This window comes from Cryptotermes secundus, unplaced genomic scaffold (genome assembly GCF_002891405.2).
Source record: "Cryptotermes secundus unplaced genomic scaffold, Csec_1.0 scaffold2218, whole genome shotgun sequence".
NCBI classification, from domain to species: Eukaryota; Metazoa; Arthropoda; class Insecta; order Blattodea; family Kalotermitidae; genus Cryptotermes; species Cryptotermes secundus.
In genome coordinates, this window is record NW_019733355.1 from 362,771 (window position 1) to 379,829 (window position 17,059).

The window sequence follows — 17,059 nt, forward strand, 5'->3', positions numbered from 1 at the left end:
CTCAACACATTTCATGAAAACTTATTGGGAGCTTGAAGGTAACTCTTCGCGAGTTCTTAACCTTCAGTGCACGGTTAGCTTATGTTTCTACCTACTTTATTTACCCCGTTGAAATAGCGTCTGGTACTTAATAGAGAATTCAGTTAAAAGAATTACAATTTGGCAATAATCAAGTATGGAATCTTCCAATTTTATTAAGAGTAGATATATTCAGTTCCTTATATTCCTGGTTCGTTGGGGCCGAAACGACCACTTTTCGAAGACCATTACTAATTCTGTTAAAGACAGACTCCATGGCCTGTAGTCCGCAATCGAACTATACCGACCGAGCGGTGGCCGCTTGTCAGCGAAATTAGTGCCACGTTTTAGCGGATAGAGGGTGTCGCGTGGTCACTGCAATGGATCCCCACGGCCGTTAATTTCAGTTCTCTAGACCGGAGCCGCTACCTTTCCATTTAAGTACCTCCTCAATATCCTCACGAGGCTGGATGGACCCCGTTCCAGAACAACTACTTCTCAGAAAATCTGGTAGCCCCGGCAATCGAACCCGGGACCTCTTGATCTATAACCAGGAACTCTGACCACTAGACCACAGGCGGTTCTCTGCAAATAATTAACCAGGGTTGCCGTATCTCACGAAGGGAAACCTTACGGATGGAGTGCCCCTCTGAAATAATTAACTGAAAACCAAGCATGTTCAGAGGGAGAGTTGGGTAGCGTCCATAGGTACTGAATAATAATGTTTATGAATCTTGGTGTACTTTATTCTTGCCGTGTGCATCACTCACTTCGTGGCCCGTGGAGAGCATGAATATTGTAATTCATTTCAGTAAAATCTCTTCCCTCTTGCGTGATAAGACATTTTCCAAAGAGTTCTATCTTCTTGGGTGACTGTATAAGGGGTGGTCCTTCTCGGCCCTTGCACTGCGACCTACAGTGATGTGTTGTGCTTCACTTCTTCTTGGGATATAACGTCGTGTAATCTGTTGAAAGTCAACCGATGTTTCGGAGGACATCGCCTCCATCTTCAGGGTCGAAAAATAAGCCAAGTACAGAAACCAGAGTGAAGCTTGTGGCAGGACTGCAAGGCGTTATATCCCACAAGATAGACTCTTCATAACCATCGTTGTGAGCATCTGAAATCCTACAAGAATTCTTGTCTGTGAACTGTCAGCAAAACAGAAAATCCAGTGTCTCTGCTGGGAATCGAACCCATATCAGACACATGAATACGCACCGGCACGCATTATGTTCTTATTATAATGTGGAACGTCGCTGTTATAGGTTCATGCTGCAGATCATAGATGGCAGATGTGTACCGTGGCTATTAGTGGCAATGGAGACGCATCATCTTAGTCGGCTATGTTACTTGCGAACGGGTCGGATAGAATTTTATTCCAGCAAAATTATGTGATTGTCGGAAAGGTCGAAGAGCCATGCACTCTCCGTCTGATAAGTAACCTAGTATCCATGGGAACGCTTGTAGCTCTCCACAAAGAGGATGCATCTCGAAGTGACCACAAGCAGGTGAGCCTTGTGAGAAAAATTCCATATAATTAAGACAGTATTAATTAGCTATCGACCGAGCGACCGCCGCTTGTCGGCGAAGTTAGTGCCAACTCTGTCGGTATAGTTCGCTTGCGGACTTAAGCCACAGAGTTTTTTTAATTAGCTATCAAGTGTTCCCACTGACTGAAAATACTTTATAAATATATCGAAATATACGGTACTAACATTATTAAGGAAAAGAGTTCTATCTTCTGTGATAAGGCACAATAGATCACTGTAGGTCGCGGTGCAAGGGCCAAGAAGGCCCACCCCTTATACATTAATTTTTCTTCTGTGATAAAACCCCTTGTACCGCGCTGAAAAGTCAATCAAAGTTTCGGGGAACGTATCGCTTACATCTTCAGGATCGTAGAGTAAGCCAAGCGAGAAACCGACATGAATAAACTGGTTTCATGCTTTACTAATCTTTGACCCTTAAGATGGAGACCATGTGTTCCTCCAAATTATCGGTTGACTTGTACTACACAGAGTTTTATTCCAGGAGATAGATAATCATCGCTTTGAAAACCCACAAATCCAACAACATTATAAAGTGTTGTTTTAGATTGTCACAACGGTGACAATAAAGGCGGTTAGTTCTAGGATGTGACGCCATATAGACTGGTAAAAATTTACCAGCGGTTCGCAGGAAATAACTACCTCCATCTTCAGGATCGAAGAGTAAGAGCATAGTTACTTTCTGCTTTCTGGTTGCTTGCTTGTCTTACTCTTCGGCCTTACAGATGGAAGCGACCCGTTCGTGACGTAGTTGTTGAGCATGTGAGACGCGTTCCCTTAAACTCTTTAACAGTTCTCAACGCAACCAAGTAGACTTTGCTTCAGTTGCTGCAAGCATTAGGCTTAGAGCAAGTACAAGAAGAAATGCAGCCCCTTTATCAGCAACTGACGAAAGGCTGGTTGATGAATGAATGCCCCATAAACATTTTAATGGTACACTTGGACAGCTTTTCGTATTTTTACGTTTTAAAATCTAAAGATCGAACTGTGACGCACATAAAAACCAACGCCCCCCCCCCCCAACTGCCAACCTTTTGTCCCCTCCTCATACAACAATACTGCAAGTACTCTCATGTTCACAAACCCCTCTCAGTTTTGCAGATCGGGGAGCAACACAAATAGCAACCCCACAATGAATATGCGCTCACAGGGGGGAACTCTAAAGAAAAGAAAATAAAGTGTAACCTCTGTGAAAGCGACTCGGATCGATTCTCGTCTGAGTCCTTTGGAAATGTTGGACAGTAATTCAGAAGCCAGCTTCTATATCATATTGTGTGGGAGACTCCATTGAAAGCGGCGCATGCGCAGGGACGCTCTCCATCTCACCACCATTCTGTGTGTAGATGCTCTCTTTAGGCCTACTTGTTTATTCTTTCGTGCATGATCATATCTTGTTACCTGGTTGCGGAAAAAATACATAATACAAATAATACAAAAATAGTTGGCCGCGCCATAGCTCAGGCGGTTAGTCGTTGGCTTCCCACCGAAGCGACCTGGGTTCAATCCCGAGTCTGGTCAAGTGGGAATTGTGGTGGACAAAGTGGCGCTGGGGCAGGTTTTCTCCGAGTACTTCGTTTTCCCCTGCCAATCTTCATTCCACCAATTGCTCCACAATCACCCTCACCTATCATCTGGGGCTGGTACGATAGGCCAGAAGTGGCCGCAGTAGAATGGATTTAGTCCCACCTCACTAGCAATAAAAAAAAATTCAAAAATAGTTAACGGATCCTAAAAAAACTGCACACATATTTTGGAAACGAAGTAAGAAATGAAAAACACATTGATGAAATTAAGAACAGTTTACATTCTGGGAATGCTTGCTACAATTAAGCTCACAATATTTTATCTTTCGTCGACTATTTTCAAAATGTGAAGATTAAAATTCATAAAACTGTGATTTTGCCTGTTATTCTGTATGAGTGTGAAATGTGGCCTGTCACGTTAAGGGAAGAACATAGTTTGAGAAAGGTACCTTAATATTTTGGAAGTAACAGAACGATGGAGAAAATGACATAATGAGATGCTTCATAATTTATATTCTTCAATATACATTACTGGGTGATAAGGTCAATAAAGGTGAAACAGATAGTGCGTGTATAGCAGGCGTAACATGGATAAGAAGTAAATTAATTTCTTCGTCGAAAGCCAGAAAGGAAGTGACCACTTGGGTTGGCGGATCCATGCGTTAATGGGAAGATAATAATAAAAAATTATAACCCAAAATGAATAGGAACGCAGGTTCGGACTGCATTCGTCTGGAGCGGGATGGGTTCCAGTAGCTGACTCTTGACAACACTTCAAACAGCAAACAGGCTTACCCTTCAGCCGTGAGAATGGAAACAGTGCTTTCCTCCGAAATGTTGTTAAACTCCTACCAGAATGAATGATGTCATGTTCTAGAAGATAGTAAAAGAGTAAAAAGGTAAATCTATCCCTGTAACAGACCGTGGAGGCCCATAGGATTGTGAGACGTCGAGGATCCTACATTTTCTAGACAATTCGGCTCACAGATAGCCGCCTTCTACCCCCCAGGAAGATTCCTAGTACTCATTTCTGCTAGAGGCTGAATCGACACCAGGGCCATAGTGCGGCTGGATGGATTACGTGAACTGAAAAATCCAATGACCGCGTCGGGAATCGAACCCGATACTTTCCGGCTTGTAGGAGAGTGCCTCAACTAACTATGCTACCGGGTGCCCCCTCCCAATGGCAGTACTGTTCACTATATGGATCAAAAACAAATTCTGTGTGTGACTATTTTCTTTTGAAAATTACAAACATGACTACGGCGAAACTTGTCCCTATTTTTAAGCATAAACGGTGAACTGGTTTGAGTCTAGGCCCCGTCCCGTTCGGCATAAGGCACACGACAGCAAATACAGGAGCGCGATAAGCAGTAGCTGAGCTCTCATGCTAGGGGTGTAGTACATATTAGTTCCGGTACCAGAGACCACAATGTCAGCAGCACACTATCATCTTAAAGCAAGCAGTACTAGGGTTTCATGTAACCCGTTAACAATAAATTGTAATTGTGGACATTAAAATATAAGTGTTAAAGCACAGACCTCATGGCCTTGTTTCTTGTGAAGCCTGGAGCAGCTTTTGGCCTCACTGAGGAACTTTTCGGATTGATTGGATAGGGGCATTGACCCCGGTTTAAGAATCCCACAACCCTCTGTAGTTTCCCTATCGCTCAGAGGAATAGAATTTTTTTTTTGAGGGGTACAAAGTAGTTGTGGCTTACGAAATTTCAGGTAAAGTTTGAATGCTGGGTCGTCTTGTCAAAGGCAATTGGTTTCACAGCTGGAAGCAGTATTTCTTATGTGTTCAGGATCCCTATTATACCCTCTGCAGTATTTGGGTCGAAACTCTGTGGTATGCTTTTATATGTTCTTGCTGGAAAATCTAGGAGAAAGGTTAGTAAAAAAAAACTTTTCTTCTATGACGAATATGGCCTTCCACCTTCAGGGTACCTGAAGCAGTAGGTTCTTGTGAAAAGTAGATAACGGTCTGGCAGCCCGGTATACAAGGGTGTGTTGTCCTAAGTGACATAGGCCTTTACGCCATCATTAGAAATTTACCAGATTCTGTTTGCGACATGCATTCATCATTCATATGCCGGTGGGAAATTCAGACATTTCCACACAAATCGTCTCTTCTGCAAGGTTGCCTACACATGGCACATACACCCGTCTACACAATCTGTAACGTGCCTGGTTCGTATTCTGAGACGTGATACCGTGTGGTCTGATGGAAAGATACCAGACCTTCACAAAATCCCACGGTTTTTATCTTCAGGATACTCTTTTATCATGATGGAAGCAGTAGGTTCCTGCAAAATGTTGATGCCATTCTGCCATATAATTCTGTAATTCGCAGGAACAGTCTTGGAGGTTCAAATTTTGTCGTGTTCTTGAAGATCGTGGTTTTGTGTGGTTTTCGCAGATTATGGGTGATTATTAATTTTACCAGACTACACGACCTAACAAAAGACAGACAAACAAACTCCGTGCTTTTAGTCCGCAAGAGAACTAGACCGACCGAGCGACCGCCGCTTGTCTGCGAAGTTAGTACCAACTTCAGCGGATAGAGGGTGTCACGTGGTAGCGCAACGGATCCCCACGGCCGTTAATCTCGGTTTTCTAGACCAGAACCGCTATTTCCCTGAAATAGCTCCTCACTTTTCCTCGCGAGGCGTTCCAGACCCACTACTTCTCAGATAATCTGATAGCCCCGGAAATTGAACCCGAGACCTCTGGATCTGTAGTCAGGAACTCTGACCACTAGACCACAGAGGCGGTCGACTACACGACCTAACACTATAGAAAGCAGAATTCTTCGTGGAATAATATAGGATACAACTTTTTCTTTTTTTCATAGTTCCCTGGTTCCACAAGGGCAGTATGTCATTTCTGGTTTCTTAAGGCTGTAGATGTTCATTTGTCTGCAGGTGAACTTTATCGATGTTACCCATGGTCAGTCAGTACCACGGGGATTTCTAGCGGATGAATTACTCAGCCGGATAGTTAGCTAACTGTCCATAACAGGAATGATATTGTGATCGCGAAACATGGAGGCAAATTGCCACAAAGATTCATATAAATAGACATGCCGCAACAGGAATTCAAATTCATGACCTTATGCTTGTCTTACTCGCCAAGGCTTAACATAATATTTCGAAATTCAATACGCTCTGTATTGGGAATTTACTTGCACTGCGCCTGATAACGTAGCTAACATATCTTGCGATCGGTTTTTATATTCAGAATCGAATATAAGCTTGTGTTACAATTTGCAGCACAAGTGGTCAGAGTTCCTGGCTACAGATCCAGAGGTCCCGGCTTCCATTCCCGACGCTACCAGATTTTCTGAGAAGTAGTGGGTCTGGAACGGGGTCAACTCAGCCTCGTGAGGATAATTGAGGAGCTATTTCAAGGAAATAGCGGCTCTGGTCTAGAAAACCGAGACTACCACGCCATGGAGACGTATGTTGGAGTTGAGATATAGTTCCTTGGCGCTAGATGTGGTCAGTTTCACGCCCAGGCCGCTTTGAATCCAGTGCCCATTCGATAGGAAGTCCATACCGACTTTGGGGTCCAGCCAACCTCCTACCCAATGGGTATTGTGGGCTTTTCCCTTGGGGGTAAAGCGGCAGGGGCGTGAAGCTGACCACTCACCTCCAGATAGTGCCGAGATCAAGAAAATGTGGATCTATATACATTCACCCCCCATACGCCTTCATGGCATAGTGCTTAATTAGTTAAGCACAGGGACAAATTTACTTTACTTTTACCCCTTAGATAGGATACTTGGTGGGTCTTCTGGACCGATTTGGCTAGAGTGGAAAAAAGAAAAATCTCTGAGCCCTACGGGAATCTAACTCCGGTCAAATAGCCCAATCAGTAAGTCTATAGTTACGTAAATACTTTCTGAAGATATGAGCTCGAATTAACTAACTTCGTATAGGGTTTAGAATTGGAGTTGCACGATTCCCAGAGCCGTGAGACAGTAAAACATGGTCGTGATCCCCGTGGGACTAGGCACCAAGAATGACTGTGCTGGCGAAGTCCAGCAGCAATTTACCTGTCGCTTGTTGTCCAATGCTAGGATTTTATGTTGACCGTTATAGATCTTTGTGTTACCCGAGACTGCCGCGAATTGAAGCCTGTACCACAGAATTATCTTGAGAGAAGCTGCCGTGCAAGAATGGTAAATTCATCTCGTTACTCTTGGCAGTCAACAATGCGGGCTTATTTGATATTAACATAGTCTGTGATTGGATCTTAGAACGACAGATGCAAGAACGTTCTTGCTTATAATATAATACAGGAAACGTAGGGCAAGTGCCGTCACCAATCAGACGAAAACCTTTCCTTATTTCTTGTCCATTAACCGGAGCTTATTTGGAAGTTATGACGTTCATTAGACTTACCAGTTCTTTCAGTTGGTAATTTGGGGATAGAAATTGAAGCGAGTTTATGACTTGTCTCAAGAAACTTGTCACGCCTGACCTGAACGGCACGACGAGACCGAATCGAATTACCATAGCAACTGACATCGACGTGAAATCATTTGTAACAAATAACCGCCTTAAGTTACATTTGCAAGCCGTGTCCTCTTTGTAACAATGCAAACTGTAACTGTACCCTGCTTTATGATGGACAAGGCACATAAAACTCTCTTTTCTTTTTTTATTTTGAGGCCCACAGTTTCTGTCCAGGTCAAACCGTATTTCTTAACGGAAGGTTGTTCATGACATGAAAGTCTCCAGTAATTATGTCTTAGAACGGTGAAAACGAAATAATAATAATAATAATATAATAATTTGGAGTGTCTTACTAACTTCATAGTGCTGAGTCCTTATTGAGAAGCAGTCATAGTGCAGGTCCTTAAGAACTTCCCAGAAATTTATAGAACCCGAAGGTTCTTTACCGTGTTCACAAGAGACCTCCGCTGTCCCTATCCTGACCAGTTCGATCCAATCCACACAACCCCAATATATGTCTCTAAGATTCATTTTAATATTATCCACCAAGCTATATCTTGGTCTTCCTAGTTGTCTCTTTCCTTCTGGCTTTCCCATCAATAACCTATATGCATTATTTTTCTACCCAATTCGTGCTATATGCCCTGCCTGTCTCATCCTCCTTAACGTGATTATTCTAATTACACTTGGTGAAGAATGCAAGTTATGAAGCTTCTCATTATGTAGTTTTCTCCAACTCCGTGTCACTTCATCTCTCTTCGATCCAGGCATACTCCTCAGCGCCCTGTTCTCGAACACCCTCGGTCTATGTTCCTCCCTTAATGTCAGAGACCAGTTTCACACCCATGCAGAACCTCAGCTGTATGTATTTCTGTCTGTCTAACGTCACTGACCCTATCTACATTCAATAACTGAGAGAAGTAGTTCCTCCACCTATTCAAAATGTTATGGGAATCTGCAAGCAAATCACCATTCTCAACCTTCACTAAGTTACTTCTATGTTGGTAACCCCTCTTGAATTCATTTATTCCTCTATGCAGGTCTCTAATGTGTTCTTACTGTTCGTTGCAGGCTCATTAATTTTGTCTTTCAGATATTCCCTCTTTTTATTCCTGACATGCCTGCTGTCTTCACGTATTATTATATTCAGATATTCTCAATTTATTCGTTTATTTCGCGTGGATCCTGTAGTTTGACTTATTTCCTTTGATCTAATGATTCTAAGCGCCCATGTATTATGATTCTTCAATTCGTAATAACCTACACCCCTACATATAGACATACGTGCATACATACAAGTACATACATCATACTCACATACAACAATGAGCAAAACAAAGTCTCTGTGATAGAAATAGGGTAGAAGTTTGTGGAATGGATTAATCCAGATCAGAATACAAGTCATTCGCGAGCTCGTGTGAACAAGGCGATGAAAATTCTGAGAATTTCTTATTAATTTCTCTGTCCCGTTCAGTTAGATGTATTGGATGACTATGGTGGGCCGTTAGCCGGGGTTCCCGCAAGGTGAGGCAAAGGTACGATACCATATCGACAGCCCTAGGACTCACTCAGCCACCCATAGAATTAGGGCTCATTCCCCGAGAGTAAAACCGCGTAAGCCTATAACCGGAAAGCCTAGTGTGAAGGTTAAACACTACACACTCTACGTATGCATAGCCTGTGTCCCTAGTATGTTGGACTTGAGGTTCTTCCACCTGTGACTATGAACGGTAACACCTTCTGAGATGTGACCCCGTGGAGTCTGGTACAAATTCACCGACGTTTCGGAGAAACGCAGGCCTTCAGTTTTAGGGCAGAAAATATGCTAAGCAAGCAAAAAGCAACATTTCTTCTACTTCAGATTTTAATGAACAATGCTAAATTTGTAGACTTATTTTAATGTTTTCTAATATTAAAGGTGTGTTGGAGTTAAGCCCTTTTCAATATTTCAATTTAAACAAATTTTATAGCCTTACTTCCTACATAATTTTTATATGTTTTCCTGTAACACAGTAGCTTTTATGTAAGCTTACAGCCTAGCAATCAAATGTGTTTTGAGAGATTCATTTGTCAAGTGTTAGAACGTGGTGAGACTGGTTCGAGATTACGGACGCTTTCAAATTGTATCTCCGTCCGCCCTGCATATAATAATTTGAGTAATAAAGAGTCAGATTTAACAGGCATGCGCCTGCGCGCTCAAGGGTGAAATAACTTCATGCCACAAAAACTTCACAATTAATATCAGTCATCTGCCTCCTTGTTGCTATGCAACGTTACTCCCCATGTAGATTGCGTTTTGTGCTGAAACTAATAGTGTCGTTATGTAGCCAGATTCCTCAAGCATCAAAAATGAGGGTGATGCTGTCTCTGTTTGCCTGTTTCATGTTTGTTTCTACGAGTAGTCATTCACTTTTCATTTTCAGAGTTATTTTAAGCTTATATTCATTTAGATTCATGTCTGTGTATCTTATTTTTAATATGTAGTCCTATTTGTTTTGATCGCCTCTGTGGTCTACTGCTCAGAGTTCCTGTCTACAGATCAGAGGTCCCGGGTTCGATTCCCGGCGGTACCAGATTTTCTGAGAAGTAGTGGTTCTGGAACGGGGTCCACTCAGCCTCGTGAGGATAACTGAGGAGCTATTTCGAGGAAATAGCGGCTCCGGTCTAGAAAACCAAGATTAACGGCCATGGGGATTCGTTGCGCTGATCACGCGACGCCCTCTATCCGCTAAAGTTGGCACTAACTTCGCCGACAAGCGGCGGTCACTCGGTCGGTATAGTTCGCTTCGAACTCGAGCCACGGAGTCCTATTTTTTTTATTTCTAGGCTATTTATAAAGGAGGATGAGATGGCTAGGGCATGTAGCACGTATGGGGTAGAAGAGGATTGCATATAGGATTTCGTTGGGAAAGCCAGAAAGAAGGCCTAGAAGTAGGAGGGAGGACAATGTTAAAATGGATTTTGGAAAAACAGGAAAGAATGGTATGGACTGGATTAATCTGGCTCAGGATAGGGACTGGTGGAGGGTTCTTGTGAACACGGTAATGAACCTTCGGGTCCGTAAAATGTTGGCAAATTCTTGAGTAGCTGCGTGACTTGCGGCTTGTCCAATAGGAATCTGCTCCAAGTACTTGGTTAGTTAGTACGTTAGTTAGTCAAATCTATTTGTATACTTGTAGATTATACATTCAGGTGGGGGTGCTTTAATATTCGCATCCTGATTGTTCAATAATTTTTCCTTGAATGTGGATTTTTTCAATTGGCCTAATCCTTTCAGCCGCACTATGGCCCTGGGGTCGACTCAGCCTCTAACAGAAATGAGTACTAGGAATAGTGTTGGAATATTCTTAGGGGTAAAGGGAGGCCGACGCTTAAGGCTTGACAACCTTACCGCCATCTATGAGCCGATTCTCTGGAAGATGTGGGAACCTCAACATCTCACAACCCTATGGGCCTCCACGGCCTGTTACAGGGATACCTTTACTTTTTTTTATTCGTACGACCGTTGGTGACTGTTGAAAACTATGTTAGGAAATGAACACTTAAGAGCAAACACTCTTGCTTAATTGTTTCTAAAAGCCTTAAGATGTTCCGAAAACCCATATCGGGCATAAACTACGTGTTCAATTTTTGCCTGCAACATTTCTGCGGAACATTTTCCGCTCCGATAAATATTTCATGAGTTACACTCGAGATGAATGCACAGAAAAGCGAGTACAGCCTCATGGAAGGCGTCAGTTCTTTTCAGTTTTAATTAAAATTCAATTATGTCGATAAAGTTAAATAAACCTCCCCAATACCAAATTTCACGGAAATCCTTTCAGTGGTTCTCACATTTCTTCATGTATACTGACGGCAGACGAACGGATGAAGTGATTTTCGTGTGGTTTGCTGGTAGATCTTCTGAGATTCGAACTGGATACCTTCAGCTTTACCGTGTCACTAGCCTGATAGGTATTATAATCGTCACTGGTCACCGCCATTTTTATTGTCGTAATGGTAATGTCTTGGAATGTCGTCCTAAGGAAATGAGCGTGGACTGATTGTGTTTGAGAAAGGGACGCCGAGAATATTTGGGCGTAAGAAAGAGTAGGTAACAGGCCGGCCCACATGGGGGGGGGAGTAGGGCCATTTGGCTCAGACCGCTGGCATCGTGGGGCCCCAAATATATACTTATTTAAGTTTAAAGGTTACAGTAATTCAGTAAGAATGTAGTAATTCCTTTTAATTGAACTGTTCACATATTATTCTTGGCCTATGATCGATACTGGTTTGCCTTGTTTATGTAATTTCGAATTAAAAAGTTGGATTATATTTTACATGTTATTGTTAAATTGCACAGTAAATAAAAAGGTGTACATTGTGAAGCTAAACTAACTTCATAGAGCCGAGCCCTTCTTAAGAAGCCGCTAACTGAGCAGCTACTCAAGAACATCGAAGTAATTTATGGAAACCGAAGGTTCATTACCGTGTTCATAAGAGGCGTCCACTGGTCCCTGTACTGAGCCAGTTAGATCAAGTCCATACCATCCTATGCTATCCCTCTAAGATCTATTTTAATATTATCCACCCACCTATGCCTTGGACTTCCTAGTGGTCTCTTTTGGCTTTCCCGTCAATGTCCTTTATGCATTTCTTTTCTCCCCCCATTCGTGCTACATGCCCTACCCATATCATCCTCCTTGACTTGGCGTGCAGTACAAGTTATGAAGCTAGGTGTACGTTGTAAAACACTATAAATTGTTTCGATTAATTAATTTGAGATGTATCTTAATAAGCGATATAAAATCTTATTTTTTAATTATTTGTTAAATATATCCACATATTTATATAGCTTTCCGAGCGGAATGGGGCCCCACATTTGTGACTGTTCCGGGCTCCATGTCACCTCTCTCGTGCCCTGGTAACAGGAGTATAGGGATATCCGCATAACGAGAAGTGTAACAATTTGTGCTCTTCACGAGGGTTGAGCAGATAAAGGAATATGGGATGAGTTGGTCATGTAGTACGCACGGGAGAAATTATAAATCCATATAAAATTACGGATGCAAACCCCGAAGAGAAGAGACCTCGTAGTGATGAAGAGAATATTAAAACGGATCTCAAAGTACTGTGACATGATTACATGGTCCATTGAGTGGCAACGGTTGGGTAAACACGTTTACGCGATAACGGATACGCACGTAACAATCAAAGATATCGTTACAAACGGTATTTTCTATGCGGTCCGACCCGAGGCTATATAATGAGTACCTACGGGACAAGCTTACGACCCTTCAAGTGACTAAGTTGCCGCCAGTCGTAAAATAACTTTGACTTTGACTCGATTTGATAGATGAGAACCCATCTTCTGGACAGAGAGGATGTTACATAAGGACTATGGCCGCAAGGATTTAGTTGCAAAAAGAAAGAAAAGATCTCTGGTCGTTAACTCGAGGCGCTTGGCGTCAAGACGAACTGATTGGCGGTAAACCGCCAGTCGTAAAGTAACTCTGATCCTGACTTAGACGAGCACGAGAAAGAGCGAAATGATGATTAGGAAGAGAGAACCAAAGAACTCGTAGAAAATCTCCCTGCAGTGCCATTTATCCTATCATAAATCTCACATGAAGTCTTCAAGGATAGAACCCGAGTCCCCGCTGTGAGAAACCCGAGCCTGACGTATAATCCTTCGTCACTGTAAACTTGCTATATTCTGTATGCAGAAAATTGGCTAGACAGCATATACCACTCAGAGGCAATTCACATGTAGAGTGCTGTACGATGTCTGACTGTACCAAGCCGATAGGGAACACATATTTCTTTATATTTCATTCTAAAATATTTCTTCTCTTTTCTCCCCCCCCCCCTCTTTGTCGTTCCATTTACGACCCAAGCCTCTGTTCGTAAAAGCCGACAGCATGCAAGTACAGAATATTTGGCAACAGAGCCCAGCTGCTAAAATATCAAAAGATTCCAGAGGCTGGGGATTTTTTTTCTGTTAAACAGTAAGCTCTATGGGATCGCCCAATGATATGGGATGGGGAGATGGGCTCATGGCCAATATCCAGATGATAAAAATGAAGTACCCCATTCAGGAAAAACATCCTATAGTGGGTTACGAACTTATTACCAGGCTGGGGCGGGAACTAATGAGAAATTCCGTGTGCATGCAAGTATTTCCATTAAAGTAAATAATGGAAAATTGTTATGAGCAGAGAGATATTTGGTGTATGTTTCAAAATGTGTTTTACGCTTCTGTTCCTATTCGAGCTAGGATGTGAAAGTTGTGGAAAGTGTTGTGTTTCAGACACCAGCCTCCACAACGAACAAGACTTGGTACGAACTCGTCACTCCCATAAACGAAAATGATACTACCAGCTTTCAACTTTTAGTAACTTAACATTTCGCGTACAGAACGTGTTTATGTATTTATTTCGTCTTGAAAATAAACAACGATCATATTCCGAGATGATATATTTTCTTAGACATAAGAACGGACATGTTTATAATATTCAGATCACCATCAAACAAAAGGGGTAAAGGTAATTTGTTATCATGACTATGACAGTCAATACTATAAAAATTGTAGGATTTGAAATGTTCACAGCGGTGATTGTGAAGAATGCCGTCTTCTGGGATGTGGCGCCTTGTAAATCTTGTGTGAACGGACGTTTCGGAGGAACGTATCGCCACATGCTCACGCTGGGTCCTCGCTCGAGGATTTTTCTATCCTGAAGATTGAGGCGATACGATCCTCCGAAACGTCGGTTCACACAAGCTCTACACGGCGCCATATCCCAGAAGACGGCATTCTTCACTATAAAAATCGTTTAGTGTGTACAGTGATATTACAGGTAATACATCACAAAAGCATGTAGCATTAAAACAGGAGGACAGAGAGAAATTAAACTTATATATACATATATACATATGGTACAAGCCGGAAGGTCGCGGGTTCGATTCCCGATGAAGTTATTGAGTTTTCAATTTACCTAATCCTTCCAGCCGCATTATGGCCCTGGGTTCTACTCAGCCTCTAACAGAAATGAGTACCAGGAATCTTCCTGTGGGTAAAGGGCGGCCGGGGCGTAAGGCTGACAACCTCACCTCCATCTGTGAGCCGATTATATAGAAAATGTGGGAGCCTCGACGTCTCACAACCTTATGGGCCTCCACGACCTGTTACAGAGATAAAGGTAAGGTACAATTATCCCTGTGCTTAACTAATTAAGCACTACGTCATGAAGGCGTATGGGGAACTGGATTTATAGATCCAAAATTTCTTTAACTCGGCACTAGATGGAAGTGAATGGTCAGTTTCACACCCCGGCGGCTTTACTCCCGGGGAAAGTGCCCCCGGTACCCAATGGGTAGGAGATTGGGTGGACCCCAGAACCTGTCTGGACGACGTGGAGAAGAGAAGATTTTTGACCCTACCGAGACTCGAACTCCGTACCTTCGGTCGTCCAGCCCCTAGCCAGTCGCTATACCGACTGTACTATCCCGGCTCCTTTGTTACAGAGGTACTTTACCTTTTTATTTTTTTAGTATATTATAGCTTCACTGTGTGGGCTAGACTTTTCGCACACGGCCATATTATGTTCTCTTCACTGACTTTTTGAAAGTTTACTCTGGAAGGAATCTTAAAGCTGGGCTAAAACTTCTCTGGCACAAATAAATGTATCCTCTCGTTTCCACCGACCCCAAATAAATGAAAAGGTCATGGAATTTTTTGCTGTAAAATAATTTGCTGCCTGCTGGTAAATGCTCTGTCACCAACAGCTGTCTGTTGTGTCTCTACTGGGAGGGCTTTCTCGTTGGAACTGCTGGAGCATCCGTGACGGATTCGAATTAGGTGTCCTTCACTTTACAGATTTCTGGTTAAGTATCTGAGGAGCAGGCGGGTTGAACAAGCAAGGACCTCCGATGTAAAATTTGATGAATATTAGTCCAGCAAATCTCGAGTTATGCGCTGATAGCATTGTTTTATTATTTCGAAAGCCTAACGACTTAAGGAAAAAGCATTGAGCATAAGATATTCTTAATTTTTCCTTACTTTATTTGTTCGGCACCTGTTTTGCTTCAGTAAATAATTGGTGAGACATTAAAAAAATGCGTGAATTTCTTCAATCAAATCGAAGAAAACCGTCTTCTGGGATGTCGCGCGTTTAGATAATGTGTCAACCGACGTTTCGGAGGAACATATCGCCTCCATCTTCAGGGTAGAAAAAATCCGCGAGCGAGGAACCAGCGTGAGCAGGTGCTTACAGACTAATGTCGAGTCGAATAAACCCAGCTGTATAAGAGCAGGAAGAGAAGGGAGAAGGGCTACATGGGAAATCAGTAGAGAGGAGAGGGGAAGGTTCTGTGGGAATGGATCCCCTGGTAGCCGGCCAGAGCAGGTATAGAATAAGGATGGAGGCGATACGTTCCTCCGAAACGTCGGTTGACACAATATCTACACTGCGCCACATCCCAGAAGACGGCTTTCTTCATAGTCAACGCCGTGAAAACCTCAAATCTTTAATTACATTGTTCGCTATTGAAAAGTTCTGGGGTATCACGCCATATGGTGAGATGAAAGTCAACCGACGTGTCGCCTCCATCTTCAAGGAAAAAATGAAACCAAGAAGGAAACGAGCATGAAGCAGGCAGTAAGCATGTCTCTGCTTGGCGCCTACTGTGAGTACCTCACATCCAACTCGTTCTTTATTGTTTTCTGATTTTAATCGAAGTTGGAATTCATCAAAGAATTTTAGTGAAACTTCCGTATCTTAAGTTTTATGAAAATCCGGTCAGTGGTTGTCAAGTTGATACGTGCGGACAGTTAAACACACGGGCCGATAAGCTAATAAGCGCATATCTCTTAACTTCGTTGCGAATTCATCATTAACCTACGAAATGGAAAGATAGGAATACTAAATGCTGCATAATTCCAACAAAAAATCTCTTGCAGACTTAATGGTAAAGAAAGGTAAAGCTAACCCTGTAACAGGCCGTGGAGGCCCATAGGGCTGTGAGACGTCGAGGCTCCCACATTTTCTAGACAATTGGCTCACAGATGGCGGTGAGGTTGTCCGCCTAGCGCTCCGGCCGCCTTTACTCTTAGGAAAATTCTTGGTACTCATTTCTGTTAGAGGCTGAGTCTATCCCAGGGCCATAGTGTGGCTGAAAGGATTAGGTCAAGCGAAAAATCCAATGACATCAACGGGAATCGAACCCGCGATTTTCCGGCTTGTGGCACAGTGCTTCAACCCACTACGCTACCGCGCGCCCATAGACTTAATAGAGAGAACCTGAATTGGAAATCGTAATTTTCTTATCGCGTTTTGGGAGCATTAAAATTGGTGAGTCTCTCATTGAATTACGTGTTGTCGTCTTGTCATAACGGATTATCTGTTATAAAATTCAATACAAGCCAGATCATCGGTCGTCCATTACATATCTTTAGCATACTCTCCTTATTTTGAAAAAGCAATAAAAGTAGGCTTATGCGATAACCATGCTCTCTGTGTAGTTTTATAT